At 39.4% G+C, this 12,063-nt stretch overlaps 1 protein-coding gene across 6 annotated transcripts in view; it reads right to left on the minus strand.

Annotated features, from left to right (window-relative positions):
- Positions 1–11,994, minus strand: part of PUM2 (pumilio RNA binding family member 2) — a 97,383-nt gene extending 85,389 nt beyond the window's left edge. For 5 of the 6 annotated variants that reach the window (XM_077751064.1, XM_077751067.1, XM_077751066.1 and 2 more), the window contains exon 1: positions 11,886–11,994. The gene's annotated coding sequence lies outside the window, so the exon portion shown is untranslated. Of the gene's footprint in view, positions 1–11,401; positions 11,603–11,885 lie in introns of those variants that run through there. The other variant, XM_077751063.1, reaches the window with a different exon arrangement.
- Positions 11,995–12,063: the final 69 nt, after the last annotated feature.

Genomic DNA, 12,063 nt, shown 5'->3' on the forward strand with positions numbered 1-12,063 from the left:
GGCATGGGGTGGGGTGGGGAGGGGGGGGGGGGGGAGGGGTGGGCAGAGAGAGAGGGGGAGACACAGAATCTGAAGCAGGTTCCAGGCTCTGAGCTGTCAGCACAGAGCCCGATGCAGGGCTCAAACTCAGGAACCACAAGATCATGATCTGAGCAGAAGTCGGAGGCTCAACGGACTGAGCCACCCAGGTGCCCCCAAAAGGCGTATTTCTAAATTAACATTATTCTGTGATTTAATATGCTATCATCTTAAAAGTAGAAACAGCAGACATTATACTACTCCTAATAAAATGAAATCTGAAACCAGCACCACCAATGAAACTTTACTGCCTCAAAAAAAAAAAAAAAAACCCACAAAACCCCACTAAACTGGAATCTAATAAAGGTGCTAGATCTAAATACTGTTTTATCAGAAATATGAGCAACATAAAAGAACAGTCTATAGATAACACAAGTACCTGTCTAATCCAGAACATGGAAAAAAGGAAAACCACCACCTGGCTTCACTAAACATATGTGTGACGTGAAATTTAAATGGGGAGGACAAAAAGAAGAATACTATTCAGAAGAGGCTTAAAGGTCAAATATAGTGTAAACCCTGTCTGAATCATGATGTTAACAAATCAACTATAAAAAAAGACTTTTTTGAGAAAATCGGGGAAATCTAAATATGGAAGGAGTATTATAGGATATCCTGGAATTTTGTTAGTGATAATAATAGCAAGAGGATTGCATATTTTAATAAGTCCTCATCAGTAAGAGAACTTATGCTTAAACTGGTCTGCTGTGTGGGATTTGCTGTGAAATATTTGTTTAAAAAGTAAAATATCAAATTTCACACAAGGTTGAGTATGGATGACAGATACCTGAGGATACAATGCATTATTGTACTTCTGTGTTTGAAACTCTCCATAATAAAAGATATGTTAATAAGATATGTAATAATATGACAGAAGGCCATGGGAAGCAGGCAGTATTCAAGCTGGGCCCAGAGGATTTGTACAATTTGAATCCATCCCCCTTAAAAAAAAATAATTTATAAACTACAGCTTGTAAAGAGAGTCACCCTACACAAGGTTAACTGACTTAGGGTCCAAGCTACTATATAAACTTAGTATAACTTACTACTTCCTCAACCATATTTTTGACGAGACATAAATTTCCCCAAAAACAGATTCCCAAATGAGCATAAATATCTTTGGACTTAATTTTATCAGACATCACCCACCCCCCCCAAATAGAACAAAATTTAACACTCAATGTCATGCCAGAGATCATACTAGGCACATTGTATCTAATTCTTAATGCAATACTACAATTGTAGCCAATTTCCATATCCTAATAGACAAAACTACTAAAATGGCAGAGGATTTGATACTGTCAAGACTCCAAAGGCTCCATGCTGCTCTTTAAGTCCATACCAACCAAACATATACCATCAGTCAGATTATATGTAAATTATACAACTCTCTAAAAGCTTTCCCCCAATCATCCTTTTGCTATCCTATTCCAGTCCCCTGGACAGCTCTTTGCCACTTAACTATTCATATGCAAATTCTACAAACTTAAATGTGGCTCAAATGCCACATTCTTGATCAAAACCTATCCCCAGGAATCTTTTTCTTAATTCTCGTCATATTTAATTGGTATTTTCAGTGTATTAATATCATATTAACTGTTAGACTTTAAAACTTCTCTAAGTCAAAATTAGGACAGAAAAAAAACAGAACACAATCATGCAAACTATTCTGGTTATACCAGTTTTCCATGAAATGTTAACAGTTATGAGGGAGAGGATCAACAGAATACTAAGGATAATGTAATAAGAGATGGAAACCAGTAACATTATCAAGTATGAATCCACTAAAAAGCAGGGGATAAATGTATTTATGCATATATAGAAAAAAATCCAGGGTCACCTGGGTGGCTCTGTCAGTTAAACATCTGACTTTGGCTCAGGTCATGATCTCACCATTTGCAGGTTCAAGGGTTCAAGCCCCACACTGAGCCCTGTACTGACAATTTGGAGTCTGGACCTTCCTTCAGATTCTGTGTCTCCCTCTCTCCTTCCTTCCCCTGCTCAGCCTCTGTCTCTGTTTCTCCGTCTTCTGTCTGGTCTCTAAGTTCCCACTTATCTAAAACTACTTAAATCAGTCTGGGCAGGGAAACAGGGCTATATTTTTATTAGTACTTTTTTTAAGCTCTCCAGATGATGCTTCCCTGTGGAGATAGGACTGAGACCCTTACACATCACCATATCACCTATAGCCAAGGAATACATCTACAAACACCCTAATGGTTTTAAAAAATAAAAAAATTCTGCATCATTAACCATGATGTAACAGATGAATCTGAATCAAAAGATCTAGAATATAGTTCCATGTTTGTCCCGAACTAGGTGAATGAACTCAGAACACTTGAATACTCTGATCCTGTATCCCCATTTGCCAATGAGAATATGGCCCCCTCACAGGATTACTGTGAATAAATGAAATAATACATAAAATTAAAACATAAGTGTTTTCTAGAGTAGTAATGACCTGCTCTAACGAGTGAATAATTTTCTTACTTAAAAAAAACAATATAGGGGCACCTGGGTGGCTCAGCCATTTAAGCATCCAACTTCGGCTCAGGTCATGATCTCAGAGCTCACGGGTTTGAGCCCCACGTCAGGCTCTGTGCTGACAGCTCAGAGCCTGGAGCCTGTTTCGGATTCTGTGTGTGTGTGTGTGTGTGTGTGTGTGTGTGTGTGTGTCTCTCTCTCTCTCTCTCTCTGACCCTCCCCTGTTTATACTGTCTCTCTCAGAAATAAAACATTTAAAAAAATTGTTTTAATCAATATCAAAAATATATATATATATATAAATCCTTTAACTCAGGAATTTCTTTTCTGTGAATTTACCTTACAAAAACAGCATCAACATAAAAAAAAAATAAACTGCATAACAACATTTACTGCAGCACCACTTCCAGTGCTTCAAAAATAAGAATTGAACAACATAAACTCAACAACAGAAAAATGGTTTGGCAAAATAAAAATCTATGCACTGAATGTTACAAGTTGTTAAAGTAATATAGTCAAATGTTCATGATATTAAATAATAATAGCAAGTTGGCTAAGGTGTATCATACAATTCCATTTTTATTTGAGAGGAGCAATATATATATGACCATATGTTTGTGTAGAGTATGACCAAATAAACACCTAACTCTGGTAGGAGAGGAGGTAGTATTGGCTTCATCTTTGCATTTTTTGTGTTCTAAGACTCACTGAATTTCACAAGATTGTTTTTTCCTTTAAAGGAATATATATGTGTGTGTATATATATGCTTAAAGAAACATTTAATTATATAAAAGTAGGCTTCACACTCCATGCAGGGCCCAATGTGGGGCTTGAACTTATGACTCTGAGATCAAGACCTGAGGTGAGATTAAGAGTTGGATGCTTAATCAAATGACCCACGCAGGAGCCCTAAAAGGTCCTCTATTAATACAGTTTAAATGCATTACGGTTTAGAGGCTTTATCACAGAATACAGTACAAGTGATCCTGTGGTATTTTCAGTTCATTTTAGTACTAGGCCAAACGCACAACTGAAGACTTGTCTCAAATGGGTATCCAGTAATTTTCAATTGTTACACATGATCAATTGGAATCAATATAGCACCAAGGAGAAATAACTTAAAAAATGTCAGGTTGTAACAGAACTAAAGAAAGTCATTTCAATGCATGGTCTGAGACAACTGAGGAAAAAAAAACCATTTTAAGCAGCAAACTCTAATGCAGTTTTAAAAGGACTTTTTTATTTTTTTTATAATTTTTTTAAATGTTTTATTTATTTCTAGGATAGAGAGAGAGACAGCGTGAGCAGGGGAGGGTCAGAGAGAGAGGGAGTCACAGACTGAAACAGGCTCCAGGCTCTGAGCTGGCAGTCAGCACAGAGCCCGATGCGGGGCTCGAACCCACTAACCGCGAGATCATGACCTAAGCGAAAGTCGGACGCTCAACCGACTAAGCCACCCAGGCGCCCCAAGGACTTTTTTCTTTAGACTAGAATTTTCCAAAGTGTTTTTTCTCAATCACCAACTCAATTCACAGTGTTATCTGAAATAAGAGGTTCCGTGTCCAATACATTTAGGATATGCTGCTCCCTGTTACCCATTTGTTCTTTTGCAAGCTGAGCACTTGGTCATTTCGGAACTCAATGTCACATAGTAAGTCCTACAGTTGAAACTTAACTTTGGGGCGCCTGGGTGGTTCAGTCGGTTAAGCGTCCAACTTCGACTCAGGTCATGATCTCATGGTTTGTGGGTTCGAGCCCCACGTCGGGCTCTGTGCTGACAGCCAGCTCAGAGCTTGGAGCCTGTTTCAGATTCTGTCTCCCTCCCTCTTTCTCTCTCTGACCATGGCCCCCACACACTGTCTCTTTCTCTCTCTCTCTCTCTCAGAAATAAATAAAACATTAAAACAATTAAAAAAAACCCAACTGCTTAACTTTAAGCCAGTATTACCCTAACTTTTTCCTATAAATATATTAACAAAAAATAAGCTATTTTAAGCAGTATTTCTAGTCATTTCCAAGAAAAGAAAGCTTAGTCAATTATATAACATATTTCAACTTTCTTAACTTTTATCTAGGAAAAGGCACAACTTATGACAGTTAAGTTTTAAGATACATTTGGTTTACTATGATTACTCTGAATAGTCTAAGAACAAATATATGAGCTGTACAAACCTTTGAAATAAATAAGAATAATCTTTTAGGTGATTAAGTATGAATTGTGGTTTTTTTTAAGTTCCTCAAATATTAATTGATGATCACCTATGTCTCAATTAACTTTAAGTTAGATGACCCAACCAATTTCTTAAAGATGTTGTAAAAAACCTTTCATAAGTTGCTGCACAGAAAAAAAAAACCCCACTGCCTATGGTGCCCCTGGTTGGCTCAGTCAGAATAGCACGTGACTCTTCATCTCTGGGTTGTGGGCTTGAGCCCCACATTAGGTATAGAGACTAAGAAAAATTAAAACTTACACACGCCTGCACTACAGTGTCTAAAAAGAGAAACCAAATCTGTTAGTTTCCAGGACTATTAAGTTACATACCAAAAAAGGGTCTGTGTAGAAATATTGAGCATAGTTTCAATGAAATTTGCTTTCTATTTAAGTAAATAAAAAGTTTTTAAAAGGTGCATAAGTATTTCATAGGAAGAAATACAATAAAACAAAAACTAATATTAGGAAAATAACAAAGCAAATATCAGTAACAAATTAATAAGTAAACTGTAACTTCTGAAGATAGAAAGAGAAAAGGGGAGAAAACACAATAAATTATATACAATTCTCATTATCCATGAAAAAAAGAAATACCAATTACTAACAGACAACCTTATTTCTAGCACTAAGTTTTCAAAGAAATTTCTTATATGGAATATTATAGAGGACACAGAACTGTAACAGAAAATGTCAACAATAACACTGTCATAAGAGATGCAAGATTTCAGGGTGCCTGGGCAGCTCAGTCGGTTAAGTGTCGGACTTCAATTCAGGTCATGATCTTGAGGTTCGCATATTTGGGCCCTGCATTTGGGCTCTGTGCCGACAGCTCAGAGCCCTGAGCCTGCTTCACATTCCGTCTGTCTCTCAGTCTGCTCTCCTCTCTCTCTGCCCCTCCCCTGCTCTGGCTCTGTCTCTATCTCTGAACAATCAATAAACATTAAAAAAAAAAAAAAATTAAAAAAAACAGATGCAAGGTTTCACAATGTTTTCACAGTAAGCTTTCCTCAAGGAAAACCATGCACCTAACTTGTAACACAATCCAGGGAGTGCAATTCCACAATAATTCTTTAAGGGCTCCTGCACAGTATGGTCTAAATCCTCCCACGTTATAATCTTGGATTTCCAAAGTCTTTCAGGAATGACTGAATTAGAAAAAGCTGTTAAATCTGATGGGCCCCTACTTCCCTCTCCAGGTCCTACCTTTTCAATGTTCCCTACCTCTACTTTAAGTTCTGCTATTCTCCCCTATCAGGGTCACTATCCATACTAATCCCTCTGGCTGAATGCCAGTTCACCCATCTCTTGAGCAAGTTAATTTCTCCAAGTCTTTTTTTTTTTTTTAAATCTTAATTTTAAGTAGGCTCCAAGCCCAACATGGGATTTGAACTCATGATCCTGAGATCAGGAACTGCATGCTCTACTGACTGACTCAGCCAGGTGCCCCTCTCCAATTTTGTTTAAATTCAACTTTACCTCGCGTAGAAAGCTATTCCTGACCCCTGTGCAATGTCTACCTAAGTAAGGCCATGACACATTTGTGACACCACTTGCATGTGTTACTTAGTACACTTAGTGTACTGCACTGTAATCACAAGTTTAATCAACTTCCTCTTCACTTTATTTAAACTTATTTAGAGAGAGAGACCTTGCAAGCGCAAGCCAAGCAGAGGGAGAGCCGCGTGTGTGGGGTAGGGGAAGAGAGGGAAGGGGCAGAATCCCAAGCAGTCCCCATTCTGTCAGCAGGGAGCCTGAGGAGGTGCTCAAACCCCTGAACCTTGAGATGACACGAGCTGAAATCAAGAGTCAGACACTTAACCGACTGAGCCACCCACACACCCCCTCTTTGCACTGTATTATAAACTCTCTAATAACAAGGATCTGATACCACCAACATCTAAATAAAGTCTGGCATATCAGAGTCCTGCAAATCTCAAAATATGTGTTCAAGTTTCTGGCAGTCTAGTTTGATGAGAGGATACAACTTAAGATATCCAGAGTAACATAACAAATGGGATCGAATGCTCCTCAAATAATACTCCTTGAGGATCTTCTCAACCAGACTTACAATAATAATTAGCAAGCAATTTATCTTTGGCAAGTTCCTAGAGTACTCCCATTTCTGCCAGTGTAGGAGCCACATCATTTAGAGAATAAATGAAGGTACCAAAGACATTCCCTTGGATACCTTTTCAGCCATCAATTACACTTCAACTGTAGGGTGGTCCAAGAAAACATCTACAGACAAAACTGGCAGCTATCATCTTCTCAAAACTTCAAATCTTAATGTTGTTTACGTTAAATCAGTTTTAAAGACTTAGATATTACTACAGAAAACTTAGTATTTTACATTTAGTAAAGCTAAAAGTACTGATAAAATACTAAATAGAGGTTAATAAATGAACTGGTCACCAAAACGGAAGACACAAGTAGCTCTTATCTGTATATAATTCTTGGCATTTGACGAAACCAGACAATACTACCCATATTTTTCTCTACCTACAATTTGCCTTATTTGACTACCCAGCAAACCTATACTTAGGGTTAGCTTGTCTCTAACACTCATTTACCCTTCTTTAATGTCTGAATGGATAAAACCAGTTGCCTCTAACACAGTGAAGACAATATTCCATGGATCCCTAATAAGTCTTTCAGAAACAGTGCCTAAAACCACAGATCACCACTTTGAGATCTAAAACTGGCACTCTTGACATGAGATGTCCACTATAATAGAAATTACAAAGATCTATCCTCAAATTAGGTTCTCTACATATTTACTGGTATTTTTTTAATGGCAAAAAAAAAAAGCGTGAGGAAAAAAATGCCTTCTCTACCCCCTTCCCCTGCCACACACCAATTTTTATGTACTCTGGCAGTCAGTTGCAGGTTTTATTCTCCTAAGCAGGTATTGCTCCTAATAGGTGGTTTTGCAGTGTCATTTTTTAGTCAATTTCACCAAATCCCTTCCAGGAAGTAGATTTTTGGAGGCTTTGTGGTTCAAATATTTGCCTTAAGTGATAATGACCGCCTTTTTTTTTCCTGTCCCATTTACAGTCAAAAGTTTTCTTACATTCCAAATACCCCTTCTCCCTACACACTTCTTTTCCCTTTTTTGTACCTGGCAGCTACAGTGAAATCCTGGGATATGCACATAAGGTGTACACATTTGTATGTTTTCTGGTACTCTACATCTTTTCTCTCTACAAAGAGAATAGTAAGTGAATACGAAGTGAAAATCTGAGGGGCACCTGGGTGGCTCAGTCGATGGAGCATCTGACTTCGACTCAGGTCATGATCTCACTGACTCAGGTCATGATCTCACCGTGGGTTCGAGCACCGCGCCAGGGCCTGGAGCCTCCTTCTGTGTCTCCCTCTCCTCCTGTGTCTCCCTCTCTCTCTGACCCTCCCCTGCTCAAGCTGCCGCTGCCTCTGTCTCTGTGTGTGTGTGTCTCTCTCTCCCTCTCCCTCCCTCCCTCTTCTCTCTCTCTCAGAAACAAATAAAACATTAAAAAAAATTTTTTTAAAGAGTGAAAATCTGTGATATGTAAGCTAAAAATGGATGGGACTAGAGCAACTAAATTTGCAGAGGTAAAATACACTAAACTATGATTTTGTCAACATGCCTGAATAACCAATACTTTTTCAATATTTTAAAGCACTTTAGAAAAGTACAGAAAAGGGGTGCCTGGGTGGCTTAGTCGGTTAAGCGTCCGACTTTCGCTTAGGTCATGATCTCACGGTTCGTGGGTTCGAGCCCCGCGTCGGGCTCTGTGCTGACTGCCAGCTCGGAGCCTGGAGCCTGTTTCAGTCTGTGACTCCCTCTCTCTCTGACCCTCCCCTGCTCACGCTGTCTCTCTCTCTCTCTCCTAGAAATAATAAATTAAAAAAATAAAATTTTTAAAAAAAAAGAAAAAAGAAAAGTACAGAAAAAAGCCAGGCAAGGGTCAAATAAAATTTTTCATTTAAGAAAAAAGTCAATGATAAGACAAAAAATTCCACAATTTTACTAAGAATTAAAATGACTCCCTAGAAGGTGGCACTGTATTAATTAGGCAAATCTTAATTTTTCATTTATAAAGAAGTTGGATCTTTTGAGTTGTTGGACGAAAAAGTCACCAAGAAAAAATACATTAACCTTATATATGAACATACGGATACCAGAAACTCTGAGAAGAAAAAAGCATTTACCATGAACCTACCTACATAACAGTTTCACTGGAAAGGCTCGAAAATAGCAGCTCTGAAAATTCACTTCTCCCACCCCAAAAGCAATACATTTTAAGTGAAAAATGTCTTCCATCTATATTGTTAAATATAAAAATTATTAAAACATTAGCTTCTAAATAACAAGATTTGAAGGAAACCTTTCTCCACCACTTCAGAATTCAGAAGTGAGAGACTCAGAAACTAGACTGCTCGCAATCCAGTATCTGATCAAGCTACAATGCAAAGCATAATTCAGACCTAGGCTAAAGGGGCTCCCACCACCACACCCCTTAATTACCCTAACCCAGTCACAGGCAGCATTGGACAACTGATGGTCCTCCAAAAAAATGCAGAGTCTATCATGGTCACCTCAAGAAACAGCAGATCAAGGTGCTTTCTGCAGGGGGCAGCCTTCCAAAGAGAGAGGAAGGAGGCTGTAAGACATACTTGATCAGTTCCTTCTTATAAATTCATCAAAGGCAACAGTGAAGAAGTAGGACAACAGAAGCAAGTCATACTGTTTTTATGCCTTCTTAAAAACAGCAAGAAATCTAATATATCACCAACCAATTTACCCAGTTATAAGTACAATTTTTTTTTTTTACTAACCATACACCTATCAGTAAAACAGCCACAAACCGAATGCAAGCCAGAGAAGCCATGAGAGACACTCAAATATTTAAAATAATCACAAATCTTAAGAACATTAAAAAAAGAATATTTTCCCATGTTAGAAACCCAACAAATTTAAGTCACTGAATTATGAAATAATTCAGGAGACAGGCACCAACTTCCACTCAAAATTATGAATATCTTGGGGGCGTCTGGGTGACTCAATCAGTATAAGTGTCTGACTCTTGGTTTCAACTCCCGTCATGATCTCAAGGTTCCTGAGCTCGAGCCCCGAATAGAGCTCTGCTCTGAGAGTGAGAAGCCTGCTTAAGATTCCTTCCCTCCCCTCCCACCCCTCCCTCACGTGAGCTTGCACTCTCTCAAAAATAAATAAACTTTAAAAAATTATGAAGATCTTGTCAATGTCTATAAAAAGTAGTCTGATCACCGACCAAATTGGCTTTGGACGTCACCCTCTGGCCCAAATCTTTGATCACAGGTACCTCTGCTAACTAGAATAAGTACCTACACAGGAAGACAAATGATATTTCAACACCAGATATTTCAATACCAGACAAATGATATTTCAAAACCACGCAAGGTTTAAGACAATCAAAATCATAACATTACCTTTGTTAAGACTGCATAGTTTGGTTTATATACTTGTAACTCTTAAGAATTGGCCTATTAAAGTGGACAACCTTGTAAGAGCAATTTACATATGGCAGTAATTTTTACTTTTAACTTGAAATTTTACTAAATATGGAAATACCTGAGAATTTTGCACTCAAAACTTTTTTAAATGTATAAAAATTAAACAGTTAAAATTCCCTTGAAGATGTTTCAGTTTAATAGCAAATCTAACCTGAAGATTAAATAGCCACACTTGTACAAACAAGAAAAAAGAACTTAAAAGCTGAAGATCTAAGATTCTAAAATACGCCTAATTTTTTAAATCAGTGTAAACCTTTACTGGATACAAAACCTGCCTTTGGGACACCAAAAGACAATCCAAATAACTTAATTTCACCAAAAATTGGACTTTAAACGACATTCAGGCAAAAAGGAAATGACTATGATGCCTATGCAGATGAAGCAAATCAGCTTTAAAAAGTGGGATATTAAAAGACTAAAGACAGAAACTTAAGCCAATTAAAAATATTTGTCCTTGTATTTTAAACAGCATTCCGAGCCAGAATTCCTTAAATCATCCTCTGATACTCCCAGTCACATGGTGAAGAGTCACCTATTAAACATGAAATCTAAGCAGTAAACAAGCTTTTAAAATCCTTAGGTAACTTCCTTTATTAAAATTGCTTTGATATACCTTTACAGATATTACGTTTCTCATTAGCGTTTAAAACTATTCGTCTAATAAAGCTTTCCCTAAAAACCTTTCCCAAAATAAAATCTCAGTTTTCTTAAGTTAAAAATCTCACAAAATCCTAAATTCCTGACTTTAACCTGACTCTTCTATTACACCTAATGTGTCCGTAATACTATCCCATAAAATGTTTAAATTGTGTTTTAATAAGAGACTAAGGGAAAAAAAAAAAGGGTTTTCCGTAGCTATGTTTTCAGAAGTAGCCTAACTTTTACACGCGCTTGGGAACAATTCATTACCGCAAAATCTGGCCCAATTCAGACACAAAACTACTAAAATGTCTGAAGCCTCTAAGCTTTTCTTTCCTTTTAATGTATGTATCTTTCTCCGGGTCGAAATCTGTCCCAGTAACAAAAACGTAACATTCCTTAATAATGGCACCTAGCGAGCCGAAGCCAGGTCGCTGTTTCTTTCATACCCACACCTGTCTGCTGCAAGCTTTTCCTGGATACACTCGGGCCCACGAGCTTTCCCACACTTGTTTTCATAAACCCACTCCTTCCTCTTCGCCCACTTCCAACTCGCACACTTCTCTGGATCCACCGGCCTCTCCCCTCTTTCCGAATCCAAAGGGTGAGCGGACAGCTCGGCCCCTAACCCCAGGCGCCGAAACACCGAGGACTAGCGGGGTCGGCGCCCCAGCGCCGCGAGGCTGTGGCGTGGGGGAGGAAAGGAAGAAGAACCGAGGGGGGCCCCCCCGCCGCCGCCGGGCGCCCCCCCCCTTCCGGCCCCCCTCCCCCCGCATTGTGCGAGCGGGCCTGAGGCCGCTGTCGTCCCGGGCTGCCCGCAGGCCCCGTCCGTCCCCCCGCCTGCGGGCTGCCCCCGCGGAGGCCGCCACACAAAGCCCGGGGAGCCAGCCCCTGCGGCGCCCGAGCACGGGGAGAGGGAGCAAGCGCTGGCTGACTTACGGGGCTGCTGCGGCCGCGCTGCCTCAGCCGGGGACACCGACCGTTGGGCACACGGCGGTGTTGCTCTTGGCCGTCCTTCCCTCGTCCGCCTTCGGTGGCGGCAATATCTTCTTTCTCCACCTACCTCCCTCCCCCCCACCCCACCTCCTTCTTCTCCTCCCCCTCCTCCTCCCAACCA

The sequence above is a fragment of the Crocuta crocuta genome, unplaced genomic scaffold (assembly GCF_008692635.1).
Source record: "Crocuta crocuta isolate KB4526 unplaced genomic scaffold, BGI_CrCroc_1.0 scaffold129, whole genome shotgun sequence".
In the NCBI taxonomy this organism is placed as follows: Eukaryota; Metazoa; Chordata; class Mammalia; order Carnivora; family Hyaenidae; genus Crocuta; species Crocuta crocuta.